The sequence below is a fragment of the Salarias fasciatus genome, chromosome 8 (genome assembly GCF_902148845.1).
Source record: "Salarias fasciatus chromosome 8, fSalaFa1.1, whole genome shotgun sequence".
Classification (NCBI taxonomy): Eukaryota; Metazoa; Chordata; class Actinopteri; order Blenniiformes; family Blenniidae; genus Salarias; species Salarias fasciatus.
Window position 1 is genome coordinate 354,533 of NC_043752.1, and position 23,217 is coordinate 377,749.

Sequence of the window (23,217 nt, forward strand, 5' to 3'; positions counted from 1 at the left end):
GGTTTTGGGTAACTCCCCCTCATGTTCCAACATCAGACTTGACGCTGTAAATCAACACGATAATTTGTTCCTGAGAACTGACCAACATGCGCAGATTTAACGAATACCTTGACATTTCAATACACGCAACTCAAGATTTTTGAAGTTAAAATTACAAATAAAAGTTCATAAAAGATGAAAAAATTGTTGATAAAACTTTAAATAAACACAGTTGTGTCTAAAAGTCCTTTGAAACGTTTACATGCAAGAAACTGACTGAAAATATACAAAATCAGGAGAGAGTTGAGTAGATTACCCTCTACAGAGAATCTGGGCCGACGTGTCCGAACAGGGTTCATCTGAACATCCTGAACAGGCCGCATTTGAGTCACCTGCACTGGGAAACGCTCACACATTAAAAACACAGCGCCGGCATTAATATTGAGGACAATCCTGTAATTATGGAGTCAGCCTTTCATTCTTGCTTATTTTTATGGCGTAACAGGACTAAATCCATCAAACATTTATTACCATGTCCGCTGATGTTTTGGGAGCTTTTGTCCTTAAATACGGAGATGGAGGAAGGTTTGTTTCTGTGGAGAGAAAGTCACCTCATCCATTAAGGAAATCCACTTAAGCTTGTATATTAAGTTGTTGAAGCTGTGTAACTGAAAGAGCTATAAATAAAGATTTGGACGTCTTTCAAACTGAGAATCACTGGGGAACTGAACCCGCGGGGGAAAAGATGTTAAATAAACTTCAAATCCTCTTGTTTTATTGAAAAAAAAAAAGAAAAAAGAAAAGAGCAGGTGAGGTGAAGCGTGAGATGTGGCCTGATGAAGCGGCCCGTCGCCGGTTCGACTCCGGTGGCCGCCGTTTCCTCGAGCAGCGGCTGATAATCCTCTCAGACTCCTAACTTGATTATTGTCGCCACAGCCGCCGCTGTTTGATGTTGTTTGTATCGTCAGTTTCCTTGTGTGAATTAAAGCTAGCTTACTTCAGGACGAGCCCGTCAGCAGTGCCCCCGCCCCCCCCCCCCCCCCCCCTCGCCCCCCCAGCCCATCAGAATGACAATAGTACTGATGTAAACTGTGTCGCCTTTGGGCCGCTGGAGCATATAACCCCTGCATGCCTGGCCCCGCCGCCGCCGCCGCCACCGCACTATATGGCTTTATTGTGCTCCTTTTATGTCCCCCCCCCAACCCCAACCCCCCCCCCCCCCCCCCCCAATCACACCCCACCACACCCCCGCCCCGCACCCCCGCTGGGCTGGGCGGACAACAATTTAGAAAATTCACTGTATACGGTCCTGCGAGCGGCGCTGAGATTACTGAGTGTGTTGACGTGTGTGTGTGTGTGTGTGTGTGTGTGTGTGTGTGTGTGTGTGTGTACTGTATGCACACGTATCCGGATCAATTAGTCAGGGCGCAACCTTTAAAAATCAATGCGTCACTGTGCACGGTGTGTGTGTGCGTGCGTGTGTGTGCGTGTGTGTGTGCAGACGCCGGCCTGCATCACCTGCCTCCTCCACACACGTCTTCCTCCCATGATGGTGGATCAAAACAAGTTGGGTAAGAAGTCTGGTCTACCTTTCTTCACCTCCCTCTCTCTCCCTTCACCTCCCTCTCCCTCCTCCCTCCCTCTCTCTCTTCTCCTCTCCCTCTCTCTCCCCCTTTCTTTTCCACATTACCAGGGGGTGGCGTGTGATTGACAGATGGGAACGAATAATAATTTTTTTTCGTAACCTAAGGCCATCTCCTGTGATTGGCTTGCCAGCTGACATCTCCAAACCTCGTCGCCCCCCTCCTCTTCCTCCTCCCCCTCCCCCTCCTCCTGCTCCCCCCCTTTAATATTGGGCCTGTGGATGAGGCATCCTGAGGGAGAAAAAAGTGGAGAGAGAGAGAGAAAAAGATATCTACCTTAGGGAAGAAGCTCAGAGAGAGGGAGGGAATGAGCGGACGGGTAGCGGCGTGCGAGCATGACTGGAAGAGACACTTATTCTCTTAACTACTAGGAGACACACACACTTTCCTGGCCCGACTCAAAGACAGGGGGGAAAACAGGAGCGAGATTTTTTTTTCTTCAATATCATTTTAATTTTCCCCTCATTCAACAATCAAGCAGCCCTAAAGCTCCTCTTCCTGGAAACTCTTCTTCTTCGCTGCCCATTGGAGGTTCTACGTATTGATCGGTTCACGCTCTCTCCCGCTCACACACTCCGCACGGCTTGCCTCATGGATTTGTACCTGATTGGATATTTGATGTGTGTGTGCTTGTCCAGCTCTCGGGTGCTCGGAGGCTATCCCATCTGGTGGTGAGTACGAATCCACACTTTGAGCATCGCGTGGCGGCGGGCGGCGGGCGGGAGGCGCGGGGAGCCCGTGTGTTTTGGTCAGATGATCACTTCTGAGAGGGCAGAATGAGCACTTTCAGTTGACTGCGTGGAAAAATGTCCTCCGGCCCCGTCCAAAGAATCTTAACCTCAAACACTAGAGCAACGGAAAAGCCTCGGCGCTCCCTCCCCGCTCCGCTCAGGTCCATCTATCATTCTGAGATGCAAAGAAGACGCTTTCTAAAGTTTTCAAACTACAGAAATGTTCAAATTTTGAGGGAGAATTCAAGAAAGAAATGTGAGCGCCGGCGGTGCTGGTCTGAAGCGAGGACGGGACGGACGAGGCGTCCGGTTCAAGTCAGAGAAATCCGATTTAATCGAGGCCCGACTTCCTGATCAGCAACGAGAAAACAGAAGAAACCCTCCGCGTTAATCCAACTCATACGATCACCTGCAGCGGTCCTGACCTGTCCAGCGTCTGTCCTCCGCCGCCGGCCTCCCGGACGCCGTCCAGTCAGGACAGGACAGTCCGTCTTTCTGCTCCTCATAAACTTTTCTGCCCGTTTCTCCCGATATTAGAGTCGCCGGCGGCGCCGCGGGCCGTCAGCGCCGCGGGCCGTCAGCTGTAGTCTAATCATTTTTGGTGAAATCAGTTGAGCATATCATTTTGCGTTGCAGTTGTCCCCCCCCCCCTCTGGTCCGTCAGCAGACAATATGTCCGGGAGCCGCGGGGTCGGACTCTTTGTTGAATCGTCAGGGACGGAGATCTGGAGGTTTATCTCATTACAGATTCAGCATCATGCAGCTGACCTCACCTTCCTTTGTAACATAAAGCTTTTATTTTGGAGAGATGTGCGTGGGCGGATGACAAAGCTCTCTTGGCTCCACACACAATACTTGTCAGAGCCGCCGCGCTTCGGTAGCCCGGCTAGCGTGTGGTCCCGCCGCCGCGCGGTCCAAACCGCCAGCATCTCCTGGTTTCACTTACAGGGCGGCCGGCTGCCAAGCGCAGCCACAGGGCTGGAGGGTTAATGGCAGCGAGGACTTCACACCCGCCGCCGCCGCCACCGCCGCCGCCGCCACGCCAACCGGCTGACAGCGCTGATAAAAAGCTGAGCCGGGCCGGGCCGGGCCGGGCCGGGCCGGGCCGGGCCGGGCAGGCGGAGGCGGTGGGCCTGGGGCGGCAGAACGGCCTTCTGGGACGCAGCCGCGAGCCGACCTCACACCATCCACAGGTCCAGTCACCTGACAAACACTTTCCCAGACCCACTGGGCCTCTTCGGTCTCACCCTCTGACCTCTGACCTCTGCGTCGCCGTCCAGGAAGCGGAGGCCGAGGTCTCCGACTCCTGATGCTGCGCCGCGCGGTTTAACAGCCGGTGTGTGTGTGCGTGTGTGTGTGTGCGTTCACTGAGTAAACAGCGGCCGGCCGCAGAGCGAGCGCTGACAGTGACTCTCAGGATTCACCGCGCCGGCCGCGGTTGTCGGGTTAAATCCAATAACAGCCGTTTTCAGAACCGCCGAGCGTTCCGCCGCTGCTCGGCGTTATTAAAGATTAAAGCCACTCTGCTCTGAGGAACAGAGAAATTAAACAAAAAAAAAAAAAAAGCTCAATGAGAAGGAAGGAGGGAAACGACGCGACGGAGGATAAAGAGAGGAAGAAACGCTGACTGCTGTGGCTTCGACCCGTTAACCGAGACAGGAGGAGCGTTTCTGCTTCTTTTACCAAGATGCTTTCAACCTTCTACATCTAGAGGAGCGTTCACATTTCTGGATGTTGCTGGTTTTGAATCCTGCACCGCAGCGTTCTATCATTCTATCAAAAATCTAATGATGAAACCAGTTTAATACTGAAATCTTCATGAAGCCTCAAAAGCAACCGATGAAACCCTGTCTGAGGGAAGAAACGCCCCGAATTCAGAATGGAAATGATCAACAGTGGCGTCAGACACCAGAGACACGCTCAAAGTTATTAAGCTTGAGGTGAAACGACGACACACACGTTATTTAAGTCTTCATAAAGTCCTGCTTTCCACCGCAGGTTTGAGAAAACTCTGGGAACGATCCAGATTAGGGCCAAATCCGCTGTCCACACACAGGGCTTCCCACTCCGACCCCAGTGGCTTCAATCGGGCTGGAGAGTCCATCTCTGGGTCTCAGGAATGTCATTATCCGACAGCGGCGCCCCCCGCCAGCCCCAATCCCCACGCCGGCAGCAGCCCGGGGTCACTTAAACGATTCTTACGAGGAGAAAATCCGCCGTTTGTCCGTCTCCTGTGAAAAGATCAAGGATGTCGGGGCTTTGTGCTCCAGCCGGCGCTGGACGCCGCGTGAGCAGAGCGGGGAAGTCAGAGAAAGGAATTCATCGGAAACATCGGGGTTTCATTTCGAGAGGCTGAGGGCTTCCAAAGGGCCGGGGTCAAAGGTCAGGGGAAACGTCTTCACACAGCCCGACACCTCCAGAGACGGATTAGAGCCCTGAGAGCGGCTCGGACGGAGCGGGGCAGGTGGACGGCTCGGGTGGAGGAGCTCCGCCTCCCCGTGCCGACCCGGACGCCCGCCGCCGGCCGCGGCGAGGCGAGGCGAGGCGAGGCGAGGCGAGGGTTCAAAGCCGAGTGGCATTTCAAAGCGGTGAGGGTGAGTCCTCATCTCCAGCAGCCTTCAAAGGACGTGTGACGCGCCGCCGCCGCCGCCGCGGTGGGAAATGACAAAGCCCCCGCCGCCGGGCCATTAGCGCCGCTAAAACACAGGCCGGGGCCGCTCCTCAAAGGGAGGCCGGCGCACGGCTCGGGGCGAACACATCATTAGAGCGCACGTGTGAGGGCGCGCACGCACCTCTCAGCCTCCATTAGCGGCCGGCCTCGCCGCTCGTTAGAGGCTAATTATGAGCACAGCAGCAATCCCTCCGACACACGGGGTCAGCGGGGGGCCCGGCGGCTCACACCTGTTCAGGAGGAGCCCCGGGGTCGGCCGTCTCACACACACACACACACACACACACACACACACACACAGGACCGTCACTCAGTATCTCTGCATTAGACGGGATCCAGACGCTATAAATAGCTCCAAACTGGACGCGCCGTGTCTTCGTGGCCGCAGGACTTCACCTCCAGCATGAACGCCGTTTACAGAGCGAACCGTCGCTGCAGCTTCTCCACCAGGAGCTGCTTCCACTGATGCTGTAATTATACCTTTTCCTATCACTGAACCTGAAGTTTAACCACATTTCTGCCGGAGCCGAGTGACGAGCGAGGCCGGACGCATTACAAGGTTCGCTGTAATCTCACCACAAGACGCAGGAGAACTTTTCCAAACGCTTCTTTTTTTCCCACGTTCAACGTGAGATTATGGAGGAGCGGCGGAACGACTGGGACGGCCTCCAGAACGTTTCAGACATCGCTCACGCTGGAAATCAGAAACATGCGTGACCGCGGCGGTCCAGCCAGGTGAGTTCTGGAACCCAGCGAGGGTTCTCTCTCGCTGGCTGCCGCACAGCTCATGAGCAAACTGGAAAACCAGAGTTTTACACCCGTTCGTTAGTTAATTACTCTGAGAGGCTCCGTGCGGCGTTAGAACTTTCCACAACAACATTCCTGACATTCGACGGGAGATTCCAAACGATCCATTACGAGTTATGATTTGCATCGGCGGCGGCGGCGGCGGCGGCGGATCAGAACGGAGCCGCTCCGGGCTCCGAGCAGCTCCGTCCGGTCCGGCTCCGCCCGGCAGGTTCCCGGGTTCACGGCTCCCCGTCCCAACGCCACGCCGCCGTCTGCAGAGGCGGCCGGGAGCAGCGAGGAGGGAGGAGGGAGGAACAGGTTGGAACATCTTTCAGGGGTCTTGTCATTTTTTATCTGATCAGCCAGGAGCTGTTGGACTACAAATCAAAAGTGTGCCAGAGAGAGAGAAGACAACAAGACGCAGACGGCAGCTCCGCATTCCAGTCCCCGGCGGGGAAAAGTCCCATCCTCGGGCAAAGCCGCCAACGCTCCTTGGCCCACTTACTCTCTTCCGAGCGTCTTTGTCTCTCTGCGGTGGGATTCAGCGGCGAGGCAGGGATGACAGTGTTTTCAGCCGGCGCTGCCGGGGCCTCGCTCCGCTGCTCCACGTCCTGCGGGCAAATCTGACAAGTCGACATATAGGAGGCAAACCGGAGGTGGAGGAGCGCTTAATGCAAACACTATTCCTGCAGTCTCTCCCTGCCGAAGCTCCGGGCCCGACGGATCACCTCCTCCACCGAGTTCTAAAGAATTAAGAGAACTTCTTCAGACAGAAAAAGCTTGAAAAACAGTAACTGTCATCAAGAACGCCGTGTTTCTCCCCGATCGCTGCAGTCAGTGTCAAACACGCCGTACAGACATCAGTGCTCCTTATCGGCCCCGTCCAGCTGTAAGCAGAGGAAGACACTGAGGGAAACGTTTCCCCCGACTGACTGAATCCACGACGCTCACCTGCCAAGCCAGGTCCCAGAAGGCCCCAGCGGGGTCAGAGGCCGCCGGCATCCTGCAGAAGCGTTTCAGAACCATCAGCTGGGACAGATGTTCAGAGTGTAGATGCTGTGCTTTGCAGTGTTTTATAATGAGAGAGGTGGACATTAATGATCGAACCCCTGAAAAACATGCAGGAGAAAATGCAGAGCTGTGGAAAGACTCGTCCTCCAGACGAATTATGAGGCGCTCGCATGTTTCCTGAGAGTTTTCTGAAGTATATCAGTTGAAAGTCTAATTTCCACCTTATTCTCTGCAAACCAAAGTGGATTTGAAATCAAGACGCTGTGATTATAATCTTCATGACGATAAAAGAAACTATGAAAGTTGCAAAATTACAGATTTGACCGAAAAATGTTTTCTTCTTTTTCAGACAATCATAAAGTTTGATTATCATAAAGTCAATAATAAAGCTGCACATGACTTCTCAGGAAAGTTATGTCCAGTGGTGAAAGCTGAAAGGTGCATTAAGGATTTTTTCAACCTTAAAAATACTTATTTTCCACCTTAAATATGTTACAAATATTCAGTTATGTGTACAATGTGCCCTGACATATTCACTGTAAGTACCTCTAACAGCGCTAAATTGTCAGTTGAAAGTTGCAGTGCCGGTCTGGGACCAGAATTTTTTTGGGGAGAATTTGAGATGATGTGAGGTAATGCACGCTCCCGCTGGCCTGATTTCCTGAAGTTTCGTTTTGTCCGCCATTACTCCGCCAGATGCTTAGCGAGCAGTATGAGGATGGATCTTCCAGAAAGGAAGAAGAGACCGGCTTCTAGCACTGCCACAGCTCCACACAGACCCACCAGGCAGAAGACACTTAAATGTTCCGTGCACGTACATGGACGCAAGCCACAGACATGAGCGTTTCACTAAGCTGCAGCTACACCCAAGGCCTGCAGGGGGTGTTGTTTCGCATAAAACGTGCAAACTCCTTAAGGCACCTTTGAAGTTGATGGTGCAGTGGCACAGTGAAAGACTTGGAGCAGGATTAACGCTGCAAAGTTCTTCCTCTCCTCGTAAGAGACCTGATGGCCTTCAGATCGTGGCTGCTCTGCCATTCCGGTTCTATGTCAGACTTTCACTGCAGTCCTGGATCTTGGAGTTCTGCTACAGCATCTGTTTTTAAAAACTCCCACGGTGGACTGTGGTGGTGGAGCAGTGTCCAGCCTAAATCTGAGTCCCGTCTAAGAGCTGTTTTCTGGATGAGAGCAGATGCTGCTGGAAAAGCTTCATGTTCTTCCCAGGATTCAGAGCATTATTTCCCAGACTATCTGAACTACATGCATTAATGCGGCAGACATGCGGACTTCTGAACTGTCCACAGATGGTCTCACGTCGATCTGCAGGACGAGCTGTTCACGGTTTTAAAGAGAATTGAACATTTCTGTCTCAGACTGTGTCTACACGCGGCTTCATCTAGTATTTATTCACCAACAGTCATTTCTAGAAGCATTTCTGATCCGAGCAGATCACCGCGCTGAAGAGATAAGAAATCTCCTGGTAATATTATGTACAGGACAGCGTGTGCAGATACTGAGATTTTATGAAATCTTCCAAATGGGGAATGTTTTAGAAATTTGTTCCACATTTTATTATCTTTGGTTTTTCCACATATTGCTGTATCTTGGCTGGTTTTAACTTCCTCGAGACTCAAGTCTCTCTGAAAAGCTCTTTCTCTACTAAATCAGTTCTAAAATGATCCTTTACCCTTGTGTATCGTAAAGACTATGGCGAATACTTCCTCAATCTCTGGTTGTCCCTATGCCAGCTTTTTGGAGCTCTGTTGCTGCCAGCAAACACTGAACTATCCAACAATTTATTCCATTAAGATTTTATATTTTATTTCAACACAGTTCTATATTATACTGATGAATGAGGAGATGAAAATGGCTAATTAATGCATCCTGCTCATCTTTCTATTTTAAGTTTTGGAAAGTTCCATCATCCATCAGTGGAACTATTTCACTAAAGTCAATATTCACAGGATATAAATCCAACAACTATGTCTAGATTAATTTCACCAATATTTAGTAGAGATTTGCCTTTGGCAGATATACCAACATGCAAGCCTGCCTAAAGACAAAATCATACATTTATTGACAAAAAACAAGCAGTTTACTTTAAAATGACTAAAAGTAACTTTGCACCTTAAAATAATCGAATGTTTGACTGTTTATGAAGTTGGAAAATTTTGTCACCTATAGTGTCTTAAAGAAATAAGGCACAAACTTACCTTGCTCTTGAGACATTAAAAATTGTTTTAAAACAATCCAGTTTCATCTCGTTGCATCCAGGTGAGATTAATCCAGGAAATTTAATCCGTCAGGTCATTTAGACTGGAGAGCAGGAAGCTAACTATTAGCCGACGAACTCTATTTCTGAGCGGAATTTCAGAGCTAAAAACCCATTAGACGCTTCTGGTCGTACTTCTAAAACAAAACTTTCAAGACTATTCAAGTATTTTTTTCCTCTAAAAAATGCTTCGTTTGGCGCATAGTTGTAACAAACTCATGATGAGGCTAATGATGCCAGCTTCCGCGGAGCTTCACTGACCAAAACAAAGATGGCGGCCGGAAGTAGTTCAAGCCCTTGCTCCGCTGAAGAAGTTTTTTTTTGTTTTTTTTTTGTCGTTGAATGCAACTGCAAACAGAACAAACGAAAACGGAGAATACGTTTTATTGGAAGGTAAATGATTCACTTGTTTTATTAAAAAAAAAATTATATTATTTAGAAATTTAGAATGCTTTTTTTATTGATTGATTGATTTTACTGAAAGCACACCAAATTACACATCAAATTGTTTAGTTTTTGTGAAATATCCTACAAGATGACACATTAATTAAAAAATCGGAGAAGTAAAAAGACGTGACGAGCTATGAAAATTTTATTATTTATTTATTTATTTATCTATCTAACAGGGACATAGCACAACAAATGTGTTGCACCAACCAGATTTAGCTATTAGCTAGTTTCCATCTGTAGTCCCTGGAGGTGGAGGCAAGGTTTGCAGCAGGTTTAACAGTGAGCTAGTTACAAATAAACAAAATATATAACAACAAATATTCACATAAAATACAATGGAGAAGCACCAACACCCAAGCAGACCCCAATGTCTATCTATCCACTATTTCCAGACCTCATCCAAGCTAAAGTTATTTACAGAGCACATACATGCATGGTTTTATGTTTCAGTGTTTTTAGTTTAGTTTTTAATTAATTAATGATTACAAATTTGGTTGTCTTTAAGCCATTTTTTTAAGTTGTGTTTAAATTGTTGGAGAGTTTCACACTCTCTGATGTTAGTTGGTAGAGAATTCCATTAATTTGCAGCCTTAATGGAGAAACATTCTCGTCCAAATTTAGATTTTCTATAAGGCACATAGCAGCCTCCTTTGTTGGAGGCCCTAGTTGTTCTCACACAAACTTCATTGTGCGTCTGTACAAACTCCTTTATAGGCGGCGGCGCCAGATTGTTGAGAACCTTATACATTAAACTGACATAAGAAAAGAAAATGAAATTCTCAAAAGTCAATAAGTTATGTTTCTTTACAATATTACTATAATGGTACGAGAATGGTTTTTTGTAGAATATTTTAGGAGCCTGTTTGTATAGGCTTTGCAATTTTACTGCTCCATTGGATGACAAAGACCAAGTTGTGATGCAATACGTAAAGTGTGAAAATAGCATCGCATGCATATAAAGTTTGGCTGCTTCTGTGCTCATCTGAGGACGAATATATCTAAATTGGGACAAATTAATTTTACAGTCTTAATCAGCTTTGATATATGTTTTTCAAATGACAACGTCTTGTCTAACACAACACCCAAATGTTTAATGGAGTCTACTTCTTTAAGTGTTTCTCCATTTACAATTATTTTTGGTGCAGGATGATGGCTATTCCTGATAGAAAAAAACATGCTGACTGTTTTACTAAAATTGAACGTCATAAACTGCATCAAGTCATTTTCAAAACACATCTTAAAATGTGTTTAATTACATGAGGGGGAAAAACTTCCGACTTGCTTGTGTTTCCCATAACATTGTTTTTCTTTTTTTTTTTTTTGTTAAACTTACTGCCTTTTTTATATCTATCATGATTACAGTGAGGTTAAAGTCAACACCCACAACAAAATTATTATCCATAAGTCATGGAATTATTATATTCAATGAACCATTCTGAAAGATCAGCAGGAACTCTGACAGACTGCATTTCTTTTTTTATATATAAAACCAACACTTGACTGAACATATTCACTGAAAATGAACTGTTAGCAAACTTGAGCAAACAGGCGAGATATAGATGAGCCGTGGTCATGAACTTCTGTCGGGGTGGATGACAGTGGGGTCAGATGTCATGTTCTGCTCAACAGGTTCAGAGGGTCACCTGGTACTTTCTGTGCCTCTGGACACAAAGGAAGCTCATCTGTGCACATATGTGCCATACACTGACCTCTGCAGTGCAGACCTCCCACAGGAGGCTGCAGCACCTTTCTGACAGTGCCAGATTCCTTGACTCACCTTTGACTTGAGCTCCACTTGCTTCAAGACAAAACGAGGACTGGGAGATGCAGCCGAGGTTGTCGTGAGCGTTTTATTGGGCTGGGAGTGGCTGAGTGAAAAGTTTTTGTTGACAGCGTTCACGTCTCGATTGCGTGAATTTCCACTCTTCAGCGAGGTGTGTGGTGGAATCCCTTTGTTTCCTCCGCCTCGTTTCTGTGGTTTCCAGTGGCTCATCAGACTTTCACATCAGCCCAGTTTAGATGCTACGAAAACCCCCAACCAAGCTGTAAACCCCCCCTCCAGGCGAGCAGAGGCCCCGCGCAGGCGAGCCGGGGCATGCACCTGCCAAGCCCTGCCGCTCGCTGCCGCTCTGCTGCGTGCGTGTCTCGCGCCCGGCAGCAGATTCCCCGGCATGCTGCCTCTCTGGAGGTCTGTGCGTCTGCTGCTCCCTCACTCGGTCGAGACACGTCGCTCGTAGCTTCCGAGAAGTGATGCAGAGCAGGCGGGATCGGCGCGGCGCACATGTGGGCCGCATGCATGCGTCTGAATCTGTTTGCACATTGCTCCCCAGAACCCTTCAGGGTTAAGACGCTCATTAGCACCTAGCACAAAAAAAACAGACATCCCTTTCATCTAATCTGCTCATACGGATCAAGCCAGGCACATCCTTTGCAAACAAAGACAAATAGGGTGGCATATCCACAGCCCGTAATCTAGACATGCTATGTCCACCACAACGTTCCCTGTGGTTAGCGGACGGATTCCATGAGAAACCTTGGATTCTCTGGTTAAGCCTGTTTTCAGTGCTGAGCGAGATGAGATGCCTTGAACGGCAGTCGAAATGTTCCAGAGACTGTCGTCGTGTTCTGACTCCGGAGATCTCGGCCGAGCCGGCAGGGTTCTGGCTGACCGGCGTTGCACTCAGCGACTGACTGTGTGTGTGGAGCATCGTCCGCTGGGTCCGTCCCGTGACTGAGAGATTAATGCGCAGTAACCAGCCTCGCAGACAGTGTAATTAAAGTCCTTAGTCACTCAGTCACCAGACAGAGTGAAGTCAGCAGCACTTGAACCCGGGGATGTCGGCGGGATCGGGACAGGCAGATGAGCTAATGTGGCGAGACTCGAGATTGATGAGTTGTGTTCAAATACAAGCTCTGCATGGGAAATCAAACTGAGAAAAACGACGTTTTTCACTTCAAAATGCGGGGTCGGTCCTGACATGAAGGCTCCCTGTATCCTGGTCGTTTGAGCAGAGCCCTCCAGTGTCTCTGAGACAAGGTTTCCTGCTGAAACATAAGAACTGTTTGTTGTGTATCAGTGTCAGAAAGAAATCTTACGCCAACAGCAGTGGCTCACAGCTGATTATGGGATCACAGCGTTGTATTGGGCCAGCTGTAAAAGCAAAACAACACAACCTCGTGTCTGGCTGCCTGAGTTTCCCGGGTAAAGCTCGGTACCTGTGAGGCTGCTGCAGCGGCGCTCACAAGAGATCAAAACCAGCGGCGAGCGGTTTGAGCGGTGGGGGCGGGGGTTTGAGCTGTGAACCTGTCTGATGGGGGGATTTTCTTCTCCCTCTGACTTCAATGGCTTGACTTTTGTGGCGGGGTGGGGCCGCCGCGCTGCACTCATCTGTCAGAGTCAGCGGCTGCTGTGATTGGGTTGCGCCCTGCGGAGTCCTGAGGTCATCCTGAGTGGCGCTCTGATCTGATCAGCGCCAATTGTTCCCCTGTGATCCTCTCATGGCCTCCAGCGCCATGTTGTCCACCCGGACTGAGCCGAGAGCCGGATGGAGAGTGTGCGCAGCGCCGGCGAATTCCCACTCTCTCGCCTGCGAACGCTCAAATGAAAGGCAGATACTGTCAAATATTCCAACAGCCCCGACCAGAGATATGTTACCTCAGGTGATATATTCTGTAAGCTCAAAATTTAATAAACAAGAAATGTGCGTCTGGCAGCCGTCTGTAAATGCATGAACTTTCTGGAAGAAGCTTCGGTTTTGTTTGAGCTTGTCGTCACTAAAAGCATGTTAAAACACGGGCACAGCAAACATGTTTTCTCTCACTCTTTTATTTCACGAGGAATAGAAAGCAATTAAAATTAATTACCTGAGTGAAACTATAATGGTTTCTGGCATCACGAGCTGGTCTTGGCTGTCTTGTCGCAGTCATTAATCCCTGCTTAGACACATCTGCAGCGTGCCGACTGCACGGCCACACGGCTTCACCAACGCACACAATCGTTCCCAAAACATCATCTTCAGGGGGAAACCACAGATTAATGATGGAACTGTGAAGGCAGATGTTTTCATTTCCCTCAGACTGTACGAGGGGCTTTTCCCGAGCGCAGCAGACAGGTTCTTGTGGGTTATCTGTTCAGTCAGCAGGTCTGTGTGCGCTACTGGCTCGTATCCCTGCCCTGAAGAGCGTCGACGAGCCTCCCGCTCCTGCTGGAAAGAGGCAAAATAAACAGGTCCTGTTAGCACAAACAACATTAACTGGATAAGTCAATAGAAGACGCTGCTGTGAGTCACGGCGCTGTCACAGGGTCAGCGGATGCGGAGGTGATCTCCTCCCTCCAGCAGCCGGCGGTGCTTCGCCGGGCCGGTCCCGGTCCTCTCATTCACCGAGGGCACAGAGGTGAGGACAGCGTCACTTCTCCGATCCAGCCGCTTGCTGTGCTAAATCTGAAACAGTCTGAGGGTCTGCCGGCCCCGACCCGGCGGGCCTCACAGGGTGGGGTAAGCCGGCCTCGCATCAAGCAGCAGCAGCAGTAATGTGAGGGTCCGGGACGATTCCTAATCCTAACGTGAGCTTTAGTGAGCAATCCCACAAGCAGTTCGCAGTTACATTAAACAATAAAATGTGTGAAAAACAATATATCTGGTACTGGTTTCATTACCTTTTGGGAAATGGGTCAAATAAACTGAAGTATCCAGAAGTCAGATATTGTGGACCTGTGTTTGTGAAAAACTGGGCAGATTTTGATAAACATGAGTCAGCAGTTCACTGTAATCACCGACCACCTGTTCAATCATGCATTCATTTGATGTCAGAACTCTGAGGAGCGGCCGTGACTCAGTTGGTGGAGTGTGTTATCTCTCAAACATAAGGTCGGCAGTTCAATCCCTGACGTTGCCCTGTACATGTGTCAAGGTGTGCTTAGGCGAGTGTGTGAACTCCGAGCTGCTTCCGCTGGTGTGTGAATGTGACGGAGCCTTCAGAACCCACTGAATCTGCTTTAAAAGCAGTTCTTCCACTTGTGTCAAAATTGTGCTTTGAATCATTTGAAAGTTTGGGGAGGAAAACCGAAATGTTTAATTAGATCATTGTCGAGCGGATCTCCTTGACTGACGGCTTCCTGCGCTCTGTGACACAGGTCCCTGGCCCTGGGGCAGCAGTACTCGTCTCTGGGCTCCCAACCCATCCTGTGCGGCTCCATCCCCGGCCTGGTGCCCAAGCAGCTGCGCTTCTGTCGCAACTACATCGAGATCATGCCCAGTGTGGCCGAAGGCGTCAAGCTGGGGATCCAGGAGTGCCAGCACCAGTTCCGGGGCCGGCGGTGGAACTGCACCACCATCAAAGACAACCTGGCCATTTTCGGGCCCGTGCTGGACAAAGGTACACGTCTTCCTTGACCGTGTTATGAATCGGTCTGGCTGTAGGTGCAGAAGTGGAAAGCGGTCTGCATAGCAGAGGGTAGTGCAAGCTGCTGCAAAACGTGGCGCTGAACAGTTTCCGCCCTCAGGCTCAGCACTGCCTGTTCTCTGGGCTTCTGCTGACAAACGACTAACTAGGGCAATTACAATAATATACACCTTTCCTGGCTGCAGTGAGAAATGAGCGCAGCGACAAGCACTGACACATTATTCACCTTCCATCCATCTCTACCTTCAATATCGCGTTTGTCTTCAGAGCCAATGCCTCTGTCTCTCTTTTTTTTTTTTTTTTTTGGGGGGGGGGGTCTACCAACCATGTTTACACTCTTATACATGAAAGAGGGTCCGTGCTGTAAATCTATCAACAAAACCTGACAAGAGCAGCTGATATACTGGAGACATCCATCAGGCGCTTCACACGCAGAATGCTAAATGTGCGACCGTCCCCGCTCTTAACGGTGTCACTGAGGAGACCCCACGAAACCCGGCAGAGGGAAACAATAGGCACAGGTGTCCCGCTCAAGGCTCTGCAGGCCCTAATTATAAAGGTAGAAGATTCTGAGTGGTGTGCGAGGCTGCTGATTGGAAATGAATTAGCCTGTGTGTCAGAGGGGAAGGAATCTGGGCAGAAATGGGCAGTGTGAGCAGTCCAAGCTCCTCAGTCAAATAAAAGGGAGAGGGGAGGCCAAATGAGATTACAGGCAATAGAAAAGGGCCGGGGGGCTCCGCTCAACCCCTACTGTGCATGAAGACCAGTGCGCGCCTCACACAGTCCAGCTCCCACGGACGCCCCATTCACACGCCCTTTTGACTCTGTCATGAAAACAGGCTGAAAGGGGATCTCTCCCAACCTAGCCTGGGTGTGCACTTTGGGACGGGGAGGCAAAGGAAGGACGGAGGGACGGAGGGAAGGAAGACCAGCGTGTCACTCTGGGAGAGATGAATGGAAGACCTGGACTCGGGGAAGGAGCAGCTCCCAACCAGCAGCCTGCAGCCACCTTTCAGCTGCGCTGGCCTTGGTGGTGCCATTGGGGATGCCTGGAGGAAGTGGGGGGTGGAGGTGCTGCGGTGGGTGGTGGTGTATGAGATTTCAGCTCAGGGTGTTGGCGGAGGGGTGGCTGGAGGGAGAGGACGAAGGGGGGAGTTGGGGAGTTTGGGGAATGCCAGCTCCGGGCAGAGCGGAGCTGTGGGGGCGCGAGTTGCCGGGCCCTTTGTGTGGATAATACAGTGTGACACAAGGGAAACAAAGGCGGATTGATGGGCCCAGCAGGTAGCAGGAGCAGCGCTAGCCTTGGCTAACAGCCAGAGCTCCAGGGGCCCAAAGCTCACAGGCCCCTGATTGGAAGGGCCCGGCTCGGCTTGCCAGGGCGAGCAGGGACGCCCAACCTGAGGACTGAATGTCATTCACTGATGTCAGTGCTTATAGGGGATTTACACAAAAACACACTAAAACACTTTTACAGACTTACAAGGACGACGTTTTTTTTAAGAATAAACAAAGCTGATCAGGTTCTCCGCAAAAACCTTAGATCTTTCACCCTGTAAATTACAAGCACACATTCTCTTGAAATGTCTCAAACAAAATGGTTTTAGGAACAGTACAGATATGTGTGGCATCAAATTAGCACGACAGACGACAAACACCCCGACATGAAAAGGTGTTTTGTTTAGTAACTTTGCTTGCAGTCCCATTGAGGCTGGAGAATATGGCTCCGCTCCAGCCAAACATAAGTAAACTCTTGTAAAGTGGTCTGATTGGGCCTTGAAAGCCTCTCTGGCACTTGATTCACAGAGGAATTTCTGGCTTTGGTAGCCACTGTGGTCTGCAAAACATACGTCTTATTCTCATACAAATATGAAAAATCTGATCACACAGTTTCGTACAGCAGAAATTCAGCCTGGCTGAAGCTCCTGAACATCCAACCCAACACCAGAGTGTGTTTTCTGTGTGTGCAGTGGCCTGTAAAAGTCTCCATACTCCCTGAACTTTTCCACATTTTATCACATTACTACCACAAATGTAAATATTTCTTATTGGACTTTATATGATACAACATCTGAAGAGGAATGAAACTGACACATGGCTTTCAAATGTTTTTTTCAAATAAGAGACTGAACAGTGTGGCATGCAAAAGTATTGATCCTCCTTTGCTCTGGTTCCCCAAAATAAAAGCCAGGTCACCCAAGGGTTTTCAGAAATCACCTGATTGGTCGAGAGTCCACCTGCGAGCGCTGTAACCCTCAGAATGAATCCAGCTGCTCTGTGAAGGCCTCATGCTCTTCAGAGAACAAAACATCATGAAGGCTGAGGAACCCAGCAGACGGCTCAGGGACGAAGCTGTGCAGAAGCTGAAAACAGGTTAAAATAAAAAGTCCCACAGAGCACCGAGCAATCCATCATTCCAAACAGAAAGAGTCTGGCACAGCCGCAACCCCACCGAGACATGGCCTCCACCTGGACCGAAGGCCGGGACGCAGAGCACTGATGAGAGGAGCAGCCCGGAGGATCATGGGAACTCTGCAGGGGCTGCAGAGATCCACAATCTGTCCACTGGATGGCCATCAGTCTGCACCGCACAAATCAGACAAGAAGAAAGACACTGCTGAAACAAAGCCGGAAGACGTCCGTCTGCATTTTGACACAAGACATGCCGGAGACTCAGCAGACGTGAAGGAAGGACCAGAACTGGACGAAAACCACACCATCACACTGGGGAGCATGGTGGAGGCAGCATCATGCTGTGGGGCTGCCAGAGTCCAAACAGAGCCCAGGCTGAGGTGGAGGTTCATCTTCCAACAGGACAACGGAAAGATCTAGATCAGAAAACGTTCATGTGAAACGGCACAGACCAGAGTCCAGACCTTCAGCCAATTCAGCATTCTCTTCACCCGACCTGACGGAGACTCACGGACACGTTCCACCCGACCTGACGGAGACTCACGGACACGTTCCACCCGACCTGACGGAGACTCACGGACACGTTCCACCCGACCTGACGGAGACTCACGGACACGTTCCACCCGACCTGACGGAGACTCACGGACACTTTCCATCCAATCTGACGTAGGCTCCCCTTATACTCTTTTCCACGCTACACCTTTCATTTCTTCATCTGAATAAACTCTGAGAAGCATGTTCCATTTTGCCTCCAGTTCACACTGTGCTGGTTCATCACATAAAACCCGATGAAATGCCGTCACATCTGAGGTTTTACTGTGACGAAACCTGGAGAGGTTTCCAGGAGCATCAATGCCTTTGCAGGCTACTGTATCGGTACCCGAGCTCCCCGAGCCGGTGGGCGCTCTGGGCGAGCCGCGGTAAGTGTGCTGAGATTGTGAAACAATGGTGTATGGTTACATAATAAGCTGCTGCCTTCAAAGAAGGCGTAACTCCATCCCTCAGCGTGAAAAAGAAACAGGCCGACACTGTTCGGTATCACCAGAGGGCCTTGGGCTTTAAACAGGGACCGGGGGGGGGTTTTAACAACATTCCTGAAACACAATCCAGATGCAAAGCAGCACACCTCGGGGATGACAGGAGGTCACCGAGATACCACCGAGCGCCGGGTCCTCTTGACACAGCCACAATGGGCTGATGTCAGAAAGCCCTCTCCGCCCCCCCCACCGGGGACCGCCAGGCGGGAAACACTGTAAACCACTCGTCCATACGGTGAAACTACCCGGAGCCACGTCACAGTCATATTCCCCACACGGCTTCTCTTACGGTGGCAGATGCCTTCACACAGATGTGCTCTCTGGAAGATGAAATGCGGCGTTAAAAGGTTGTAGCCTGCAGGTATCCCTTTCAGTACGTCTGTCTGGGTGCTGGCAGCAGTCAGGATCTCCTCGTCCAGGCGACTGACACTCTCCTGTCTCCCACTCTCTTCTCTCTCTCCATCTGTCTCGTCTCCGTCCGCCTCTTTCAGCGACCCGGGAGTCGGCGTTCGTCCACGCCATCGCCTCGGCGGGCGGTGGCGTTCGCGGTGACGCGCTCCTGCGCGAGGGCACGTCCACCATGTGCGGCTGCGACTCCCACCACAAAGGGCCTCCGGGGGAGGGCTGGAAGTGGGGCTGGCTGCAGCGAGGACGCCGAGTTCGGCGTGCTGGTGTCCAGGGAGTTCGCGGACGCCAGGGGAGAACCGTCCGGACGCTCGTTCGGCCATGAATCGGCACAACAACGAAGCTGGACGCACGGTAAATGCACCAAATATACATCTGCCATGATATTATGACCACTGACAGGCCAACAGGAGATACGGATTGTAGTTTGATCATGGCGGCTCTTAGTGGAGGTAACAAGTGAACATTTGGTTCTGAAACGTTGTGTGCTAGAAGGTTGCCGCTCAGAATCTCTCAGAAAAGGTTCAATATGTTGACTTGGTCGGTACATTCAAGGCCTCAACTCACAACTGGAAGGGATTACAGAAGAAATACACAAGTCAAGCCAGCATCAGGTCACATCAGCTGGACACACTCAGCACAAACAGAGTATGAAGCCGAAGCCTCGGCGCAGTAAACAATAGACAATGGCCCGACTTGTTTTGCAAAGACATCAGATTTAATGAAGAAGAATCACTGTGAGGGATTAATAATAGCTGAGATTGGACTTGTCTGCACATTTCTGGGTTTCCATCTCAAAATGAGCACTTGACTTTGAATGACTGGTTAATTACTCATCTGAAGCAGCGCTCTCCTGCCCGCCTCCTGCCCCCACACACCTCGCCTTTCATGCCTGGCGTCCCGGCGCAAGAAGGAAAAATCCCCGACAGTCAAATAACCGGAGTGAGCTGAGGGGGAAGAGAGGGGAATCAGCCCCGACTTAAAACGTCAGGGCCGGCTGTCAGTGCTCTGGGCTGCCGGCTGAGGGCGCGACAGACGGGACCACACGGCAACAAGACGCTCTTGATGTTCAGGCAGCAGCACGGGGGCCCGAGCACGGCAGCCCCGCCAGGATCCGGCCCTCCACCTGGCCCTCTCACGCTCCCTCATTCCCCCCGAGGGGATCGTGACTCGGAGCTGGCATGACGAGCTCCGAGAGTGAAGTCCACCGGCCGGGCTCCCCCTCGTCCTCCTCTTCCTCGCCCAGAGGTGCCCCGGCCACCTGCCTTCCGCCCAGCCGGGGGAATTCTGCAGCTAAATATAGCTGTCGAATTAAAGCACAACAAATCACAACACAAAGGTAAACGTGCCCCGGGGGGGCAACAGTCACCGTGAGCCGGCGACTTCAGAGGGAACCGGGAGCGGCGCGGGCCTCTGCGCTCCACAGCTGCCGCCACGGCCCGGTGCTTTTCTTGGCCCGCTCTGCCACTTGTTGGTGGGTTTGTTCGTCTGACTCACTGCATTCCCAATACACTTCTGACCGTAAAATAGCTCCAAACCCTCGCCGGGTAATGCGGACCCGAAAGCACCAGGTTCAGATCCCAAAGACAGAGCAGAACAGCAGACTTTAAAGGAATCCCGCTTCCAACCGAGCCTCTGAAGATGAGCTCTGAACAGCCTGGAGGCCTGGGAGGGTGGCTCGGCTCTGAAAGCGCTGCAGCTTGCGTCTTTCCAGAGGACAACAGCTGTAGGCGGACTCACCGCACCCCGCTCTGAAGCGCTGCCAAAGCAGCGTATTAAGGGATTTATTGGTTGTGTGAAGACTGCTAAGTGAATGCGGGGAAGTTTCTCAGGACGTTTTCACTTTATGCTCTGCCACGATCTGGAGTGTGGATGAAATCTGCTCCGAGTCCCAGCGGGCGCTGCGAGTCACGGCGACGATCCACGCTCAGAGCGCTCATTCCTCCCAGAGCGCCTCTTTGAAGCAGTGATTTCCAACGTGTGGCGGGAATGAAGCCCGAATCACGTTTCCCTCGCACCGTCCCCACACATTGATTCAGAACAAGAATCCCTCTGGTGGCCTGTAGGGTCAAATATCGACCTTTACTTTGGAGGATCCTGGTTCAGATCCTCAGGAATGAGACAAAACGCCTTTGCCTTTCATGACCACTGCAGGTCTCTTCTTTCCAGGTTAACAGACAGAAGAGTAATCATCTACCTGTAAAGTTCAACACAATCACCATCATCAGGGAGTCCTCAACAAGGAAAAGCAGTTTTCCATTGCTGCTCATCCCACAAATGCATGCTCGCTAATGACCAACCAATAGGTTGCATTCATTTGGTGCCAGAACAAACAAACTAAGATCTCAGTAGTGAATTATGGGAGATGTTCAGATAAGTGCTGGGGTCCATTCATGTAATGTTACGTACGTAAACAGAACAGTTTGTTTTCTGGAGGTGTTTGGAAAGAACGTTTCATACATTCATACAGAAGCTTTTCTGCTTCAACCACAAATAGTTGTGGTGAATGAAAAAGTACACAAAGAAAAGTTCTGCCCAGAATAAGCTGAAGGAACGACCAACCACGGCTACCAGAAACAATGACACCGTTCTGTTCTCGAGCCGGAGGAGCGGGAGAACAAGTTTCTCTTGCAGAGGATGTACGGACTTTCACCACATCCCCAGTTTCCTGTCAGGATTTCATCTGTTTTCATTCTCGGTTGTCCCGGTAGAGAGATCTGAAAGCAGCTGAGACACCTGGTCCTGATCTCAACTGGGGGTTGGGTTAAGAGACAGCTAACCCTAACGACTAGGCTAGTCAAGAGAACCACGTGAAAATGCTGTTTGGAAAAGGGACAAAACAAGACTTGCAAATATGTACAGTGGACCGGATTCAATAGCGTTGATTTGTCAAGTCGTTTCTCGTTTCTCTCCTTAGATTCTAAAAACTGATGCAAAGCACAGCTGCAGTTGTCACGATGATTGTAAAATTCTCTGGGTATTTTACCGCTGCTGCTCTTCCTGAAGTCGTCTGGACGATGCGCTCAGACTGAGTTTCGGTTCCGTCTCTTCTCAGACCATCCTCGACCACATGAACCTCCGCTGCAAATGCCACGGCCTGTCGGGGAGCTGCGAGGTGAAGACGTGCTGGTGGGCGCAGCCGGACTTCCGCATGCTGGGCGACTACCTGAAGGACAAGTACGACAGCGCCTCGGAGATGGTGGTGGAGAAGCACCGCGAGTCCCGCGGCTGGGTGGAGACCCTGCGGGTCAAGTACGCCTTCTTCAAGCACCCCACCGAGCGCGACCTGGTCTACTACGAGGGCTCGCCCAACTTCTGCGAGCCCAACCAGGAGACCGGCTCCTTCGGGACGCGCGACCGCGTCTGCAACGTGTCGTCGCACGGCATCGAGGGCTGCGACCTGCTGTGCTGCGGCCGCGGACACAACACCCGGACCGAGAAGCGCAAAGAGAAGTGCCACTGCATCTTCCACTGGTGCTGCTACGTCAGCTGCCAGGAGTGCGTGCGCATCTACGACGTGCACACGTGCAAGTGAGCGGCGGCGGCGGCGGTGCGCCGCAAACTCCACGCGCAAAAGAGAAATGACTACTGGACATTTGAGTTCCCACCTTCCTGCAAGAGTTCCCACACACACACACACACACACACACACACACACACACACACACACACACAACCTCATGGGTAATGGCACATCCGTCGTGGATACGTCTTTCTGATTTCTTTGGACAACCCCTGCACTAGAGTCTGTCTTCCAAACCACTGCACCCATTCCCATCCAGTTGTTGTGTCCTTTGTCGACCCGACTGATGGTTGGTCCGGTTCGGTCCGTGGTCGGTCCGGTCCGATCCGGTCCGGTCCATTGTCACGGGGAGAAGTTTGATTGTTCCCTCTCTCTTCCTATCCTGGTTCCTCGCCCTGCAGCCCCCCCCCCCCCACTTTGTCCCCTCCCCTGTCTTTATTTATTTCCCCTCCATGCCAGCGCAGTGTTTGTGGCATGTACAGTAACACTCTTTACCTGAGAGATTAATGCAGTAAAAAAAAAAAAAAAACATTGAAAAAAGACCAGACACTCTCTTTGAACTAACGCCTCACTCCTCGGCCGCTCCGGCCGCTCTACCTTTTCGTTTCTGTTTGAAACTGAACCGACCTCTCCGCGACCGGTACCGAGCAGGCGGGCCGCCCGGGAAAACCCGAGTAACTACTGAACCCCGCCGAGAGCGGCCGCACTCCTGCCTCTCCGCAAACTACTGAGCCGACCCCGTCGCCGGCGCCGCCGCCGTCGGCACGGGACTGGACAGACGCAGACGGGGGCGCCCCGCTCGCCGACGCCCCCCACCTGTAAATGTGTGCACTACCAGTCCTCCATAACGCCACCTGGTCAGAATTTGAACGACGGCTTCCAGACCAGAGGATT

General features: G+C 50.9%; 1 pseudogene; it reads left to right on the forward strand.

Moving 5' to 3' along the window:
• Positions 1-1,893: 1,893 nt before the first annotated feature.
• On the forward strand, positions 1,894-22,335 carry LOC115393653 (proto-oncogene Wnt-3-like; annotated as a pseudogene).
• The last annotated feature ends 882 nt before the right edge of the window (positions 22,336-23,217 follow it).